Source organism: Echinops telfairi, unplaced genomic scaffold, assembly GCF_000313985.2.
Source record: "Echinops telfairi isolate 266 unplaced genomic scaffold, ASM31398v2 ScPeMD7_655;HRSCAF=1070, whole genome shotgun sequence".
NCBI classification, from domain to species: Eukaryota; Metazoa; Chordata; class Mammalia; order Afrosoricida; family Tenrecidae; genus Echinops; species Echinops telfairi.
The window spans coordinates 29,220,390-29,229,559 of NW_022104553.1; the positions used below are offsets into that span (position 1 = coordinate 29,220,390).

At 63.9% G+C, this 9,170-nt stretch overlaps 1 protein-coding gene across 1 annotated transcript in view; it reads left to right on the top strand.

Annotated features, from left to right (window-relative positions):
• Window positions 1-398: 398 nt before the first annotated feature.
• POU2F2 (POU class 2 homeobox 2) overlaps window positions 399-9,170 on the top strand; it is a 72,159-nt gene continuing 63,387 nt past the window's right edge. Inside the window, exon 1 of the mRNA XM_045292694.1 lies at window positions 399-459. The gene's annotated coding sequence lies outside the window, so the exon portion shown is untranslated. The remainder of the gene's footprint in view (window positions 460-9,170) is intronic.

Consider the following 9,170-nt stretch of genomic DNA (forward strand, 5'->3'; position numbering starts at 1 on the left):
GTTGCTGCTTCATCACTGTCATTTTGCTACTGTGATGAATCGGGCGACCCCTGTGAAAGGGTCCTTCGACCTCCAAAAGGGTTGTGACCCACAGGTTGAGAACCGCTGCTTTAGCCAGACGGTGCCAAAAACTAAAGCTACAAGACGGAGCCCCTGCCCTTCAAGGAGCGTCCAGTCAGATGGGGGACACAGGTGGTAACCATCTGCCCATTTAAGAGATGGGAACACAGAGAGAAAGCCGGGGAATGATCACCGAAGGCAATACGTGCCAGGAGGACCCGGAACCCCAGCCACCTGTCCCCCCAGTTCTCCTCCCTGTGACTTACCGGCGGCCAGGGCCAGGGCCCGGGTCCTCTCCTTGGGCCACGCTTGCTGACAGCATCCTCTTCTTTTTCTAGGTTCTCAACTGGACCGGGTTGGTGGCCTGAATGTATTAGCTGTGCTGCGTCTGCCCAAAAGGTAAGGGCCGCAACCTGCCCGGGAGTCGAGTGCGTGGAGCCTGCTGCTGTGCAGGGTGCTCCCACCCTCCTCCAGGGCCCAGCCCTGGGGCTCCTGCCCCTCCGGGCTCCACCCCTGCCCTCCTCAAGACTAGCATCCGTTAGTCTGACTAGGCTCTTTGCCGCCTGGCAGCTTCCTGACCACACCAGTGGTTCTGCGTGTTGGTGGCCGTGGGTTTTTGTGCTGATGACGTCCGTCAAACGGGAACAGTGGGCGTGGCTACCTCCACACCGCAGCCCCTGTCGCAGAGGGGGTTAGCCGTTGGGCTGCTGACCGTAAAGTCGGCAGTGGGAAACCCTCATCCGCCCCACAGAAGAAAGCAGAGGCTCTCTGCTCTCAGAAAGAGTTGCAGCCTGGGGAAACCCACAGGGGCCATTCTACCCTGTCCTGTCGGTCATGGGGAGTTGATGGCCTTGAGCGAGATTTCCAAGACTGCCCTGAGGCCAAGAGGATGTGTGGAAGACAACTAACGAGGGGCGTTGGGATTCTCTGGGCCCTCTGTGCCAGCTGTGGGCTCCTGGGCTCCGTATCCCCATTTCTCAAAGCAGTGCCATCGATGGGCAGAGACCCTGGCAGCAAAGTGGGTTACGCATTGGGCTGCGATCCACGCGGCTCAGAGTTCAAAACCACCAGCTACTCCTTGGAAGGTAGAAGGGGCTTTCCACTCCCATAGGGACCTCCGCCTTGGAGACCCACCAGGGCACCCCTGCCCTGCCCTGCTCTCCAGGGCCGCTGTGAGTCTGCGTGGACCCGATGGCAGTGGGTTGGGCTTGGTTTGTGAACCACTCGGGGAGGCTAGGAGGGTGAAATCGGCCCCTCTGAGAAACCTGCTGCCCGCCACCACCAGGGTTTGCAGAGCCCATCCTCAGAGCCTGGCTCCTGGAGTTCGCGCCGATCACCGTGCACCCGGAACTCCTGAAAAAGCCATCCCCACTCCACGGTGCCTGCCATGCCAGGATGCTCCCAGGCCCCTGAAGCTCCTCTGGGGACCACCCCCCTTCTTGTTTGTGTTGGCAGTCGGGGGGTGGGTGGGGTGGGTGGAGTCAGCGTTAGGGGCGGTGGTGCCCTTGCCCCCAGGGAACCCGAGGTGTGGGTTTCCTTTAAGGCTCAAGAGAAGGCCAGGGTGTGTCCCGGGTGTAGGGCGAGCAGGCGTGGGGACCTGGCTCGGAGGGACGCCTCGACATTTAGCTGAAGCAGCAGAGGGCTTGGCTGGGGGGTGGTCTGGAGTGTGCGTCAGGCCTCTGTTTTCAGTCCTTCACCTTCCTAGGTAACACTGGCCGAGGACAGTGATACGCTAAAAACCAAAGGCGAGGCAGCTGTGGGCCTGCCCCGGCATCTGGAGTTGGACCCTCTCGGCAGCCCTGTGAATGGGGTGGGGGCCGAGAGAGGGAGGATGACTTGCTTACGGTCATCCGGCCAGAGAACAGGAGAGGCAGGATTTGAACACCGGTTGGCCCAAACTCGAGGCGCTCATTCTTTCCCTTGGGGTACCCCGCAACCCTCAAACCCACACTCGCTGCCACCCGGTCGATGCCGACGCTTAGTGGGACGGGGCAGAAGGGCCCCTGTGGGTTTATGAGACGGTCGCTCTTTGCGGCAGGAGGACCTCCTCACTCTCTCTCACAGGACCTGGTGGTTTGGAGCCGCCGATCTTGCGCAGCCCACGTTTTGTTGGGGGGTGGGGTGGGGAGCGGGCAGTGAATCTCCTCGAGAGGGGTGAATCGTGGGGCTCTGGGAGTGAATTTGACTTGGGGGAGCATCAGCAGTTGTCTGTAGGGTGGCTCCTGAGACATTTCGGATAATACAGGGGGGCCCCCTTGCTGTCATTTTGTCGGTGGAAAGTAGACACAGGGATAGAATCACGAGACACTTGGTTGATGGGGCTCTGACCTCGAAGGTGGTTTCCAAAATATTCCCAAGTGGCCTCCGGTGGCTCCTTCCCGGAAACCTTCAGCGCCCCTATGGTGGCAGCCCTGCATCATGAGACCACCCTCTTTTGAAGCGAAGCCCCAAATCCACTGTGAGTCTATTCTGACTCAGAGCAACCCCGTAGGACAGGGTAGAACTGGCCCTGTGCCTCTTTAGAATAGAAAGCCTCGTTTTTTCTCCCCGAGGACGGGTGGTGGTTTTGAACTGCTGACCCGGTGGTGAGCAGGCTCAGCGCCCCTTCCTGGTGTTCAATGCTGACTGCAAAGCAACCACCACGACAGACAGTGCGCCTGGGCCCCACGCTCCCTCCTTCCTAGGCTCCCTTGGAAGGTGAATGTCCCACACATGCTTGGGGGCGCTCCTCCATGCCCCCTCCTCTCCCTGGCCCTCCCCCTCCACCTTGTCTGAGCTTTCTCTTCCTCTCCCTCTGGCAGCTCTCCGGGAAGGGCGCCCTGCTGCCACGCTGGGTCCCCTCCCCTCCCGAGCCCTGCCGTCCTGTCTGATTATACCCTCTGCATCCAACATCATAGAAGCTCCAGGGTGGGGGAGGGGGCGGCCTGCAGCCCCTGGCCCTTGGGGAAAGACTCAGGAGGTCATCTTCCCCTGTCAGTAAAGAAGGGACGACTCAGACGTCTACGGTCATCCATTTATTCCTTCCGGTGTTTTCGGGAGTGACAGGCCCTGTAGGATGCTGTCTGGAGACAGAGAGGAGCCTCTGGGGGTTCCGGGCTGGGGGCCCAGTGGATTGAGACTCCTGACAGATCCCGGGTGGTGAGAGGGCTGCAAAGTGCCGGGTGAGGAGAGGCAGAGGTGGAGGGAGGTGTCTTAGGGAGAAGGGGTGGCGGATCTGGACACTCGGGAGCAAGTGATGGTTTGAGTGAGCGCGGGGATGGGATGGGATGGGGTCCCACTCTGGGCTCTTCTCTGCCCTGCGGCTGTGCGGCGGGGGCTGCAGAGGCTGGCCTCAGACTCCCACCTGGTCAGCACCCTCCGCCTGGCCAGTGTCTCTGTCCTTCTGTCCAACTGCAAAATGGCACGGTAGCCTTGTGGGGGGGGGCTGGGAGCCCTCGGGTCACAGAGCCGACTCAGACTTAGGAATTAGGGTGCCCCCCCACACCCCGGGGGAGTCTTGCGTGCTTGGGCACCAGGAGCTGAGCGGGGTGGGGGTGGGGAGAGGTTGTGCTTACTGGCCCAGGTAGGGAATTTTGGAGCATCACTGGCTGCAGAAGGAGAGGGGTGACCTCGGGCTCTCCGGGGGCATGTGCTCAGGTGAGCCGGTAGGTGTGGCTATGCAATGACTCGCTGCCCCCGTCAGGGACACAGGTGCACAGGTGTGTCAGCGGCAGGTGTTCCCAGGGCGAGGGGCTAGAGCTGACAAGATTGCCGTACTCCCTTGCCCCCAGGTCCTGGGTGGACTGTGCTTGGTGGAGGGGGGGAACGCAGAGGCAAGTCTCTGGCTAGAACGCCAGGATGTGTTTGTACAGATGGGCCAGGCGGCTCGGGCATGTCTGTCTGTCTGAGGAGGAGGTCAAAGTGGCTCCGTCTCTGGCTGGCTCCCGGGTCCGGCGGGTAACCGGCCTCACCGACAGGCCCACGGGAGGTGAGGGAAGGCCCCAGTGCTCCTGTCCGCGCACGTGGGGCCCGGGGAAGAGGCGGGCGTCGGTGGGCTCAGGCTCCAGGGGTGGAGCGACGTCCTCAGGGTTCGTCCCAGTAGGGCCCCCGGATCCTGGCCCTTTCTGGCCCACGTTTGTGGGGAGCAGGGATGAGCGGGTCCAGTCCCCCGACACCCGTGTGGTGTGTCCGGTTCACGGAGTCCCGTCCTGCTGCCCCCGTGTCCTTCTTGCTTCGCTTGGGTTTCACCCGGGTCACGGCCTCTCTGTCCCCCGCGGGTTGCCGCTGTGTTCCCTGAGCTTCCACCTCGGTCTCTGGGTTCTCTGGGACTGCGCGGAGCCCAGCGGTGTGCGGCCTGGTGCGGCTGGGGAGGCGGGAGGTGGGGAGAGAGAAGGAACAAGGTTCAGGGGAAGAGCCAGCTGAGAGGGGCCCCTGCGCGCCCCGTTCTTCCTAGTACCGGTGTGTCCAGAATCCACCCCAGAGGTAGCAGGGAGGAGAGCCACTGGGAGAGCCCTGGAGATGCTCCCGGTCAGAAGGAGCCGGCAGACAAAGAGAACAAGAGGCCTTGCTCGCTCTGCAGTGGCCACCGCCCGGGGAGCAGAGGAAGGGCCTGGGGGTGGGGTGGGGGAGGCTCAGAGCCAGAGCAGGTGGCTGAGGGGAGATCCAGGCCACAGGCCTGTGGAGGTAGGGCAGTGATCAGGGGAAAGGACCGGGCCGAGGGCAGGTCAGCTCCACAGAGGGGCAGGAAGGAAGTGCCCAGTGCCCCCTCACTGGTCTCTCTGCCCCCTGCCCCCCCCCCCCATGTCCCCAGCAGATGCCAGGAACCTAGCTGAGGCCCAAGGCCTGAGGTGTGTGTGTGTGTGGTGGCATGACAGGGTGTGTGTGTGGCAGTGCCCTGACACCATCTGCCCAGGGTGGCCACTGCCACCGTGCTGTGGAGGGAGAGGGGGACAGGGTGTGTGTGTGTGTATGTGTGTGTGTGTGGACTGACCCCACTTATTCTGTGTGGCCATCTTGTCCCCTCTTGCTGCTGGCTGAGCCCAGCCTGTTCTTCTGTCTTGGCTCACGGGGGCCCAGAAGGACTTGCGGGGGAGTGGGTGGGAGGGGGACAGGTACAAAGGGGCAGGAGGGGGCAGAAAGCTCTGTGTGTGTGAGAGACAGACAGACAGACAGACAGAGGGAGAGGGAGGGAGCTTCAGCTCTCTGTGGGCCCCTATCCCCTCATCCCCTGAGCCCTGGCAGCTTCCCGCCACCCAGACCCTCCTCACTCTCTCTCCTCCTCGGGGCTCCCTCCTGGTCTCCCCCAGTTTCCTCCCTCCGGCTCCCCACCCTCAGTCTCTTTGTCCCACTGTCTTGCTTGGACTCTCTGCCTCCTTCAGATGCAGTCCCGACCCACCCCTCTCCGTCTTCTCCATCCCTGCCCGCCCCCCTTGCCCCTGCCTTCCCCGATCTGTCTTCTCCCGTGAGTGGGTCTGTTTCTGGGGTGGGGGGTTCCCCTTTCTCTTTTCTGTGCGTGGGAGCGTGTGTAAGTCTCCCTCCGAGACCCTCACCATTTGCCCTTCCTCCTGCGGCCCCCCCCCCCACCGTTGTCGTGCCGGCCTCTCTTCTGTTTCCTTTCATCTCCCCAGCGCCTGCCCCCCCCGCCCCCCCATTCTCCCCCTGCGTCTCTGCGCCTGTGTCCTGTCTCTGGCGTGTCCATCGGTCACATGCCCGCTCCTCGCCTCCCCGGGTCTCTGGCCGTCCAGCCCTGCCCGTGTGTGTGTGTGTGTGTGTGTGTGTGTGTGTGTGTGTGTGTCCCTCCCCCCCTTTTCTCTGGTTCTAACACCCACACTCACATCCTACCTCAGGAGTAATTGCTTTTGTCTGGGTTGGACTGGACTTGTGGTGGGGGGAGGGCGGGGGGAGCGGGTGGCACTGGGGGGGTTGGGAGGGACGGAGGTCGCTTGGTGGAGTTGAGGTGGCCTGTGCTGAAGCTGGGGAGTGTGGGGTGGGGAGGCAGAGAGACTGCGGGGGGCCAAGGTGGGAGGAGGGAGGGGGGCCTGGGCCCATCCTGGCAGGGGTCTGGGGCCTCTGGCCGGGAAGAGAAAGAAGGCCGGCTGGGCCAGCGGGCGGGCCGGCTGTCATGTCTGCATGTGGACACTGGAAGCGAAAGCCTCCTGCCACGATGGTGGGGTCCACCCTGCCGCCCTCCCCCCACGCCCAGAGACTCGGGGATGGAGGCCCCCAAGCACAGGTGTATGCCTACCGCTGCCCCAGCACACTTGGGGGACACACTCAGAGCCAGTGGCAACGCGTGGTCACACCCGGCACAGAGGGACACGCAGAGCCACCCAGACACGCAGAGAAAGCTCACCGAACCTCGGGCTCGCAGAAGAGAGAGCCCCAGACAGACCCATTGATGATCGGCCAGGGTCCCCCAAACACGGACACCCGCAGAAGCACACAGGCACACAGCCTCCGGCCCTTGCCGGCACACTCCCATGCATGGAAAGACCTCTCTCCGGAGACACCGCCCGGCAGCACCTTACCTGGCGGCAGCCGGACAGGGGGACCCTCGTGGGAAAGATAGTCACACTCGCCCAGGCACAGGGCTGTAGACACGCAGCCATGGATTTGGGGACACCCTGGGTCGAGAAGTACACACACAGCCGGCTCCCCGCCAGACACACCCGAAGGGATGGCTCAGTCGTGTCGGCACACGGGCACACAGACATGCACACGGAACACGCACAGGACACACGCAGTTCTGAGCCCTATAGCAGTGTGCAAGGCCTCTTTAAGAGACATGGGCACCCATGGGGGCAAGAGCACACCCTGCACATGGCCCCTCAGACCCACAGCCCTCCCCCCAGCACCTCTACCCGGAGCGCCACAAGCCCCCTCCCACCACACACACAGGCCCGGCCCTAGGGTGAAGCCAGCATTGTGATGGGCGGGTGGGCAGCAGGCAAGCCTGGGGGGCTGCCACACTGCTCTTTGCGACCACTTGTCCTAGCACCCCACCCCCGCCTGTCTAGCCCCCTGGACTCAGGGCAGTGTCTCCTGGCCCCCCACCGGGTGTCCCTGCCCACCTCCCAGAGGACCAGCCCTCTCCTGCCTCTCCAAAGGACCCATTTCCCCAGCTGCTCCAACGGAGGGGTGCCTGCCCCCTCCCGGGTAGGGTGGGGGTGCTTCTCCCTGGCTCCCGGCCCCTTCTACGTGCTTGTGTGAGCCCCTCGCCGTCTGCCTCCCTGCCCACTCCCATACTCACCCCCTCTCCTGGCTGTCCAAACTCACCTCCCTACGCTCCCCTGCCGGAGGGGGGTGCTGGGGGTCCCGGGGCCCCTCACAGGCCTGGGTGAGGGGTACGGGGGTGGGGGGGCCTGGACTCGGGCTGTAGGGGAAGGGAGGCGAAGCAAGCGGAGGGAGAGAGAGAGGGAGAGAGAGGCAGAGGCAGGCAGGCAGCCAGCCGGCTTTATATCCCAGCTGTATTGATCTGCCATGTCACAGCCCGGTCGATAGCAAGCCGAGAAGGAGAGAGGGAGAGGAGGGAGGGAGGTTTGGGGGAGGGCGGTGGGACCCCTATAGTCCTTGGTCCATCTGGGGCCTCCTTGGCAGGCCTGAACCTGGTCACCCCTCCCTGAAAAAGAGGCTGCCTGCCCTCCCTGCTGGGGCCCTCTCCCCGGGAGCCACCTGGACCTGAGCAGGAGAACTCATGCCCATGAGACGTGTCCATTCCCGGCGGCCTCTCGGGCCATCCTGGGCACCGTTCAGTGCCCAGCCCCATCCGCCCGTCCACCCGGGGCCCCGGAGGAGCCCTGGGGCAGGGCTGGGCGGCTGGCGTTAGGAGAGGGGAGTCCAAGGCCCCTTCCTGTGCTGTGTGATGGTGGACAAGAGATGAGACCTCTCTGACGGCCTTCTTCCAGAGCCACCCACAGCTGGGCTCTCAGGGGGTTTTGTGGACGGTTCCCCGTGCTTCCTGACCCACTTGGGCGGCAGGCCAACGCCGGGAGCAGGTCATCCATCCAGCTCCTCCTCCTCTACCCAACTTCCTGAGGGGGAGAGGGGCAGCTCGGCCATGCCCTCTCCTCGGCCTCTCCCCTTTACCCTCCTCTCTCTCTCCATCCCAGGGCCCACCCTGAGCCAGCAGGAAGACGCCTCCCTTCGGGAGAGAGGAAAGAGGCTCCGGGTGGTGGGTAGCGCTAAGAACTCTGGGGCTGCTCCCCCTTCCTGGCCGTTCTATTTCCTTTGCACACCTCAGTTTCCCCTAACCCCACCCCACCCTGTCCAGGCTGGAAGGTTCAGCCTGGCTCTGGTGCAGATGGGAGGCAGAGCCATGGGGGGGAGGGTGCAGGGCGAGACCAGGCCAGAGGGGTGCCTGCTGCCCCTCCCTCAGCCCAGGACCGCCTGGTCCCAGGTGCACCGACCACCCCCTCCGGGGCTCCAGTCCTTTGTCTGTGTAGGCCCTCCCCCTGCCCCCACCCCCCCAGCCCAGCCCAGCCTTAGAGAGGTTGAGGAATCACCTTAGCCTTGACCCGAGGGGAGGGCAGAGGAGGGGCCGGCGGCCCCCACCTCAGCCTCTGCCCATGGCTGTCCTGACAGCCCCAGTACCCCCCCACCCCCGCGTCAGGGCTGCTGCTCCCTTTGTTAGGAAGGGGGAGGGGAGAGAGCTGAGCGGAGGGGACATGGCCTGACCCCCGACCTCTCCTTCTTCCCCCTCCCATCTGGGTCCCCAGGGGCTCGAAGCCCCCTTGACGGACAGTTCTGACCATCAGCCAAATGGCTCTGAGAGAGAACGGGGGTGGGGGGCAGGTGGAGGGGGGGCGGGCAGGCCTGTGCCAGGCCCTCTGAACCCAGTGGTGGGTGGGTGTGGGGTGGGGACGGTTCCCTGGGTGGAAGGAAGGGAGACCCTGAAGAGAGGTGCCAGGGGCCAATGAGCACCCACAGGGGCAGGCTGGGGGGGTTTGCGGGGGGCATGGGGGCAGAGGGGTGCTCAGCCCGGGGCCAGCAGCCTTGGGAAGGGCCCAACCCGACCCCCAGAACCCCTCCAAGCCTGCAGCTTTGAGAGCGCAGTGAGTTTTAAAAAAATTAAAAGGGGGGGAAAAAAAGAAAGGAAGAAAAAAACCAGGAGCAGGAGAAGCTGGGGGAAAAAA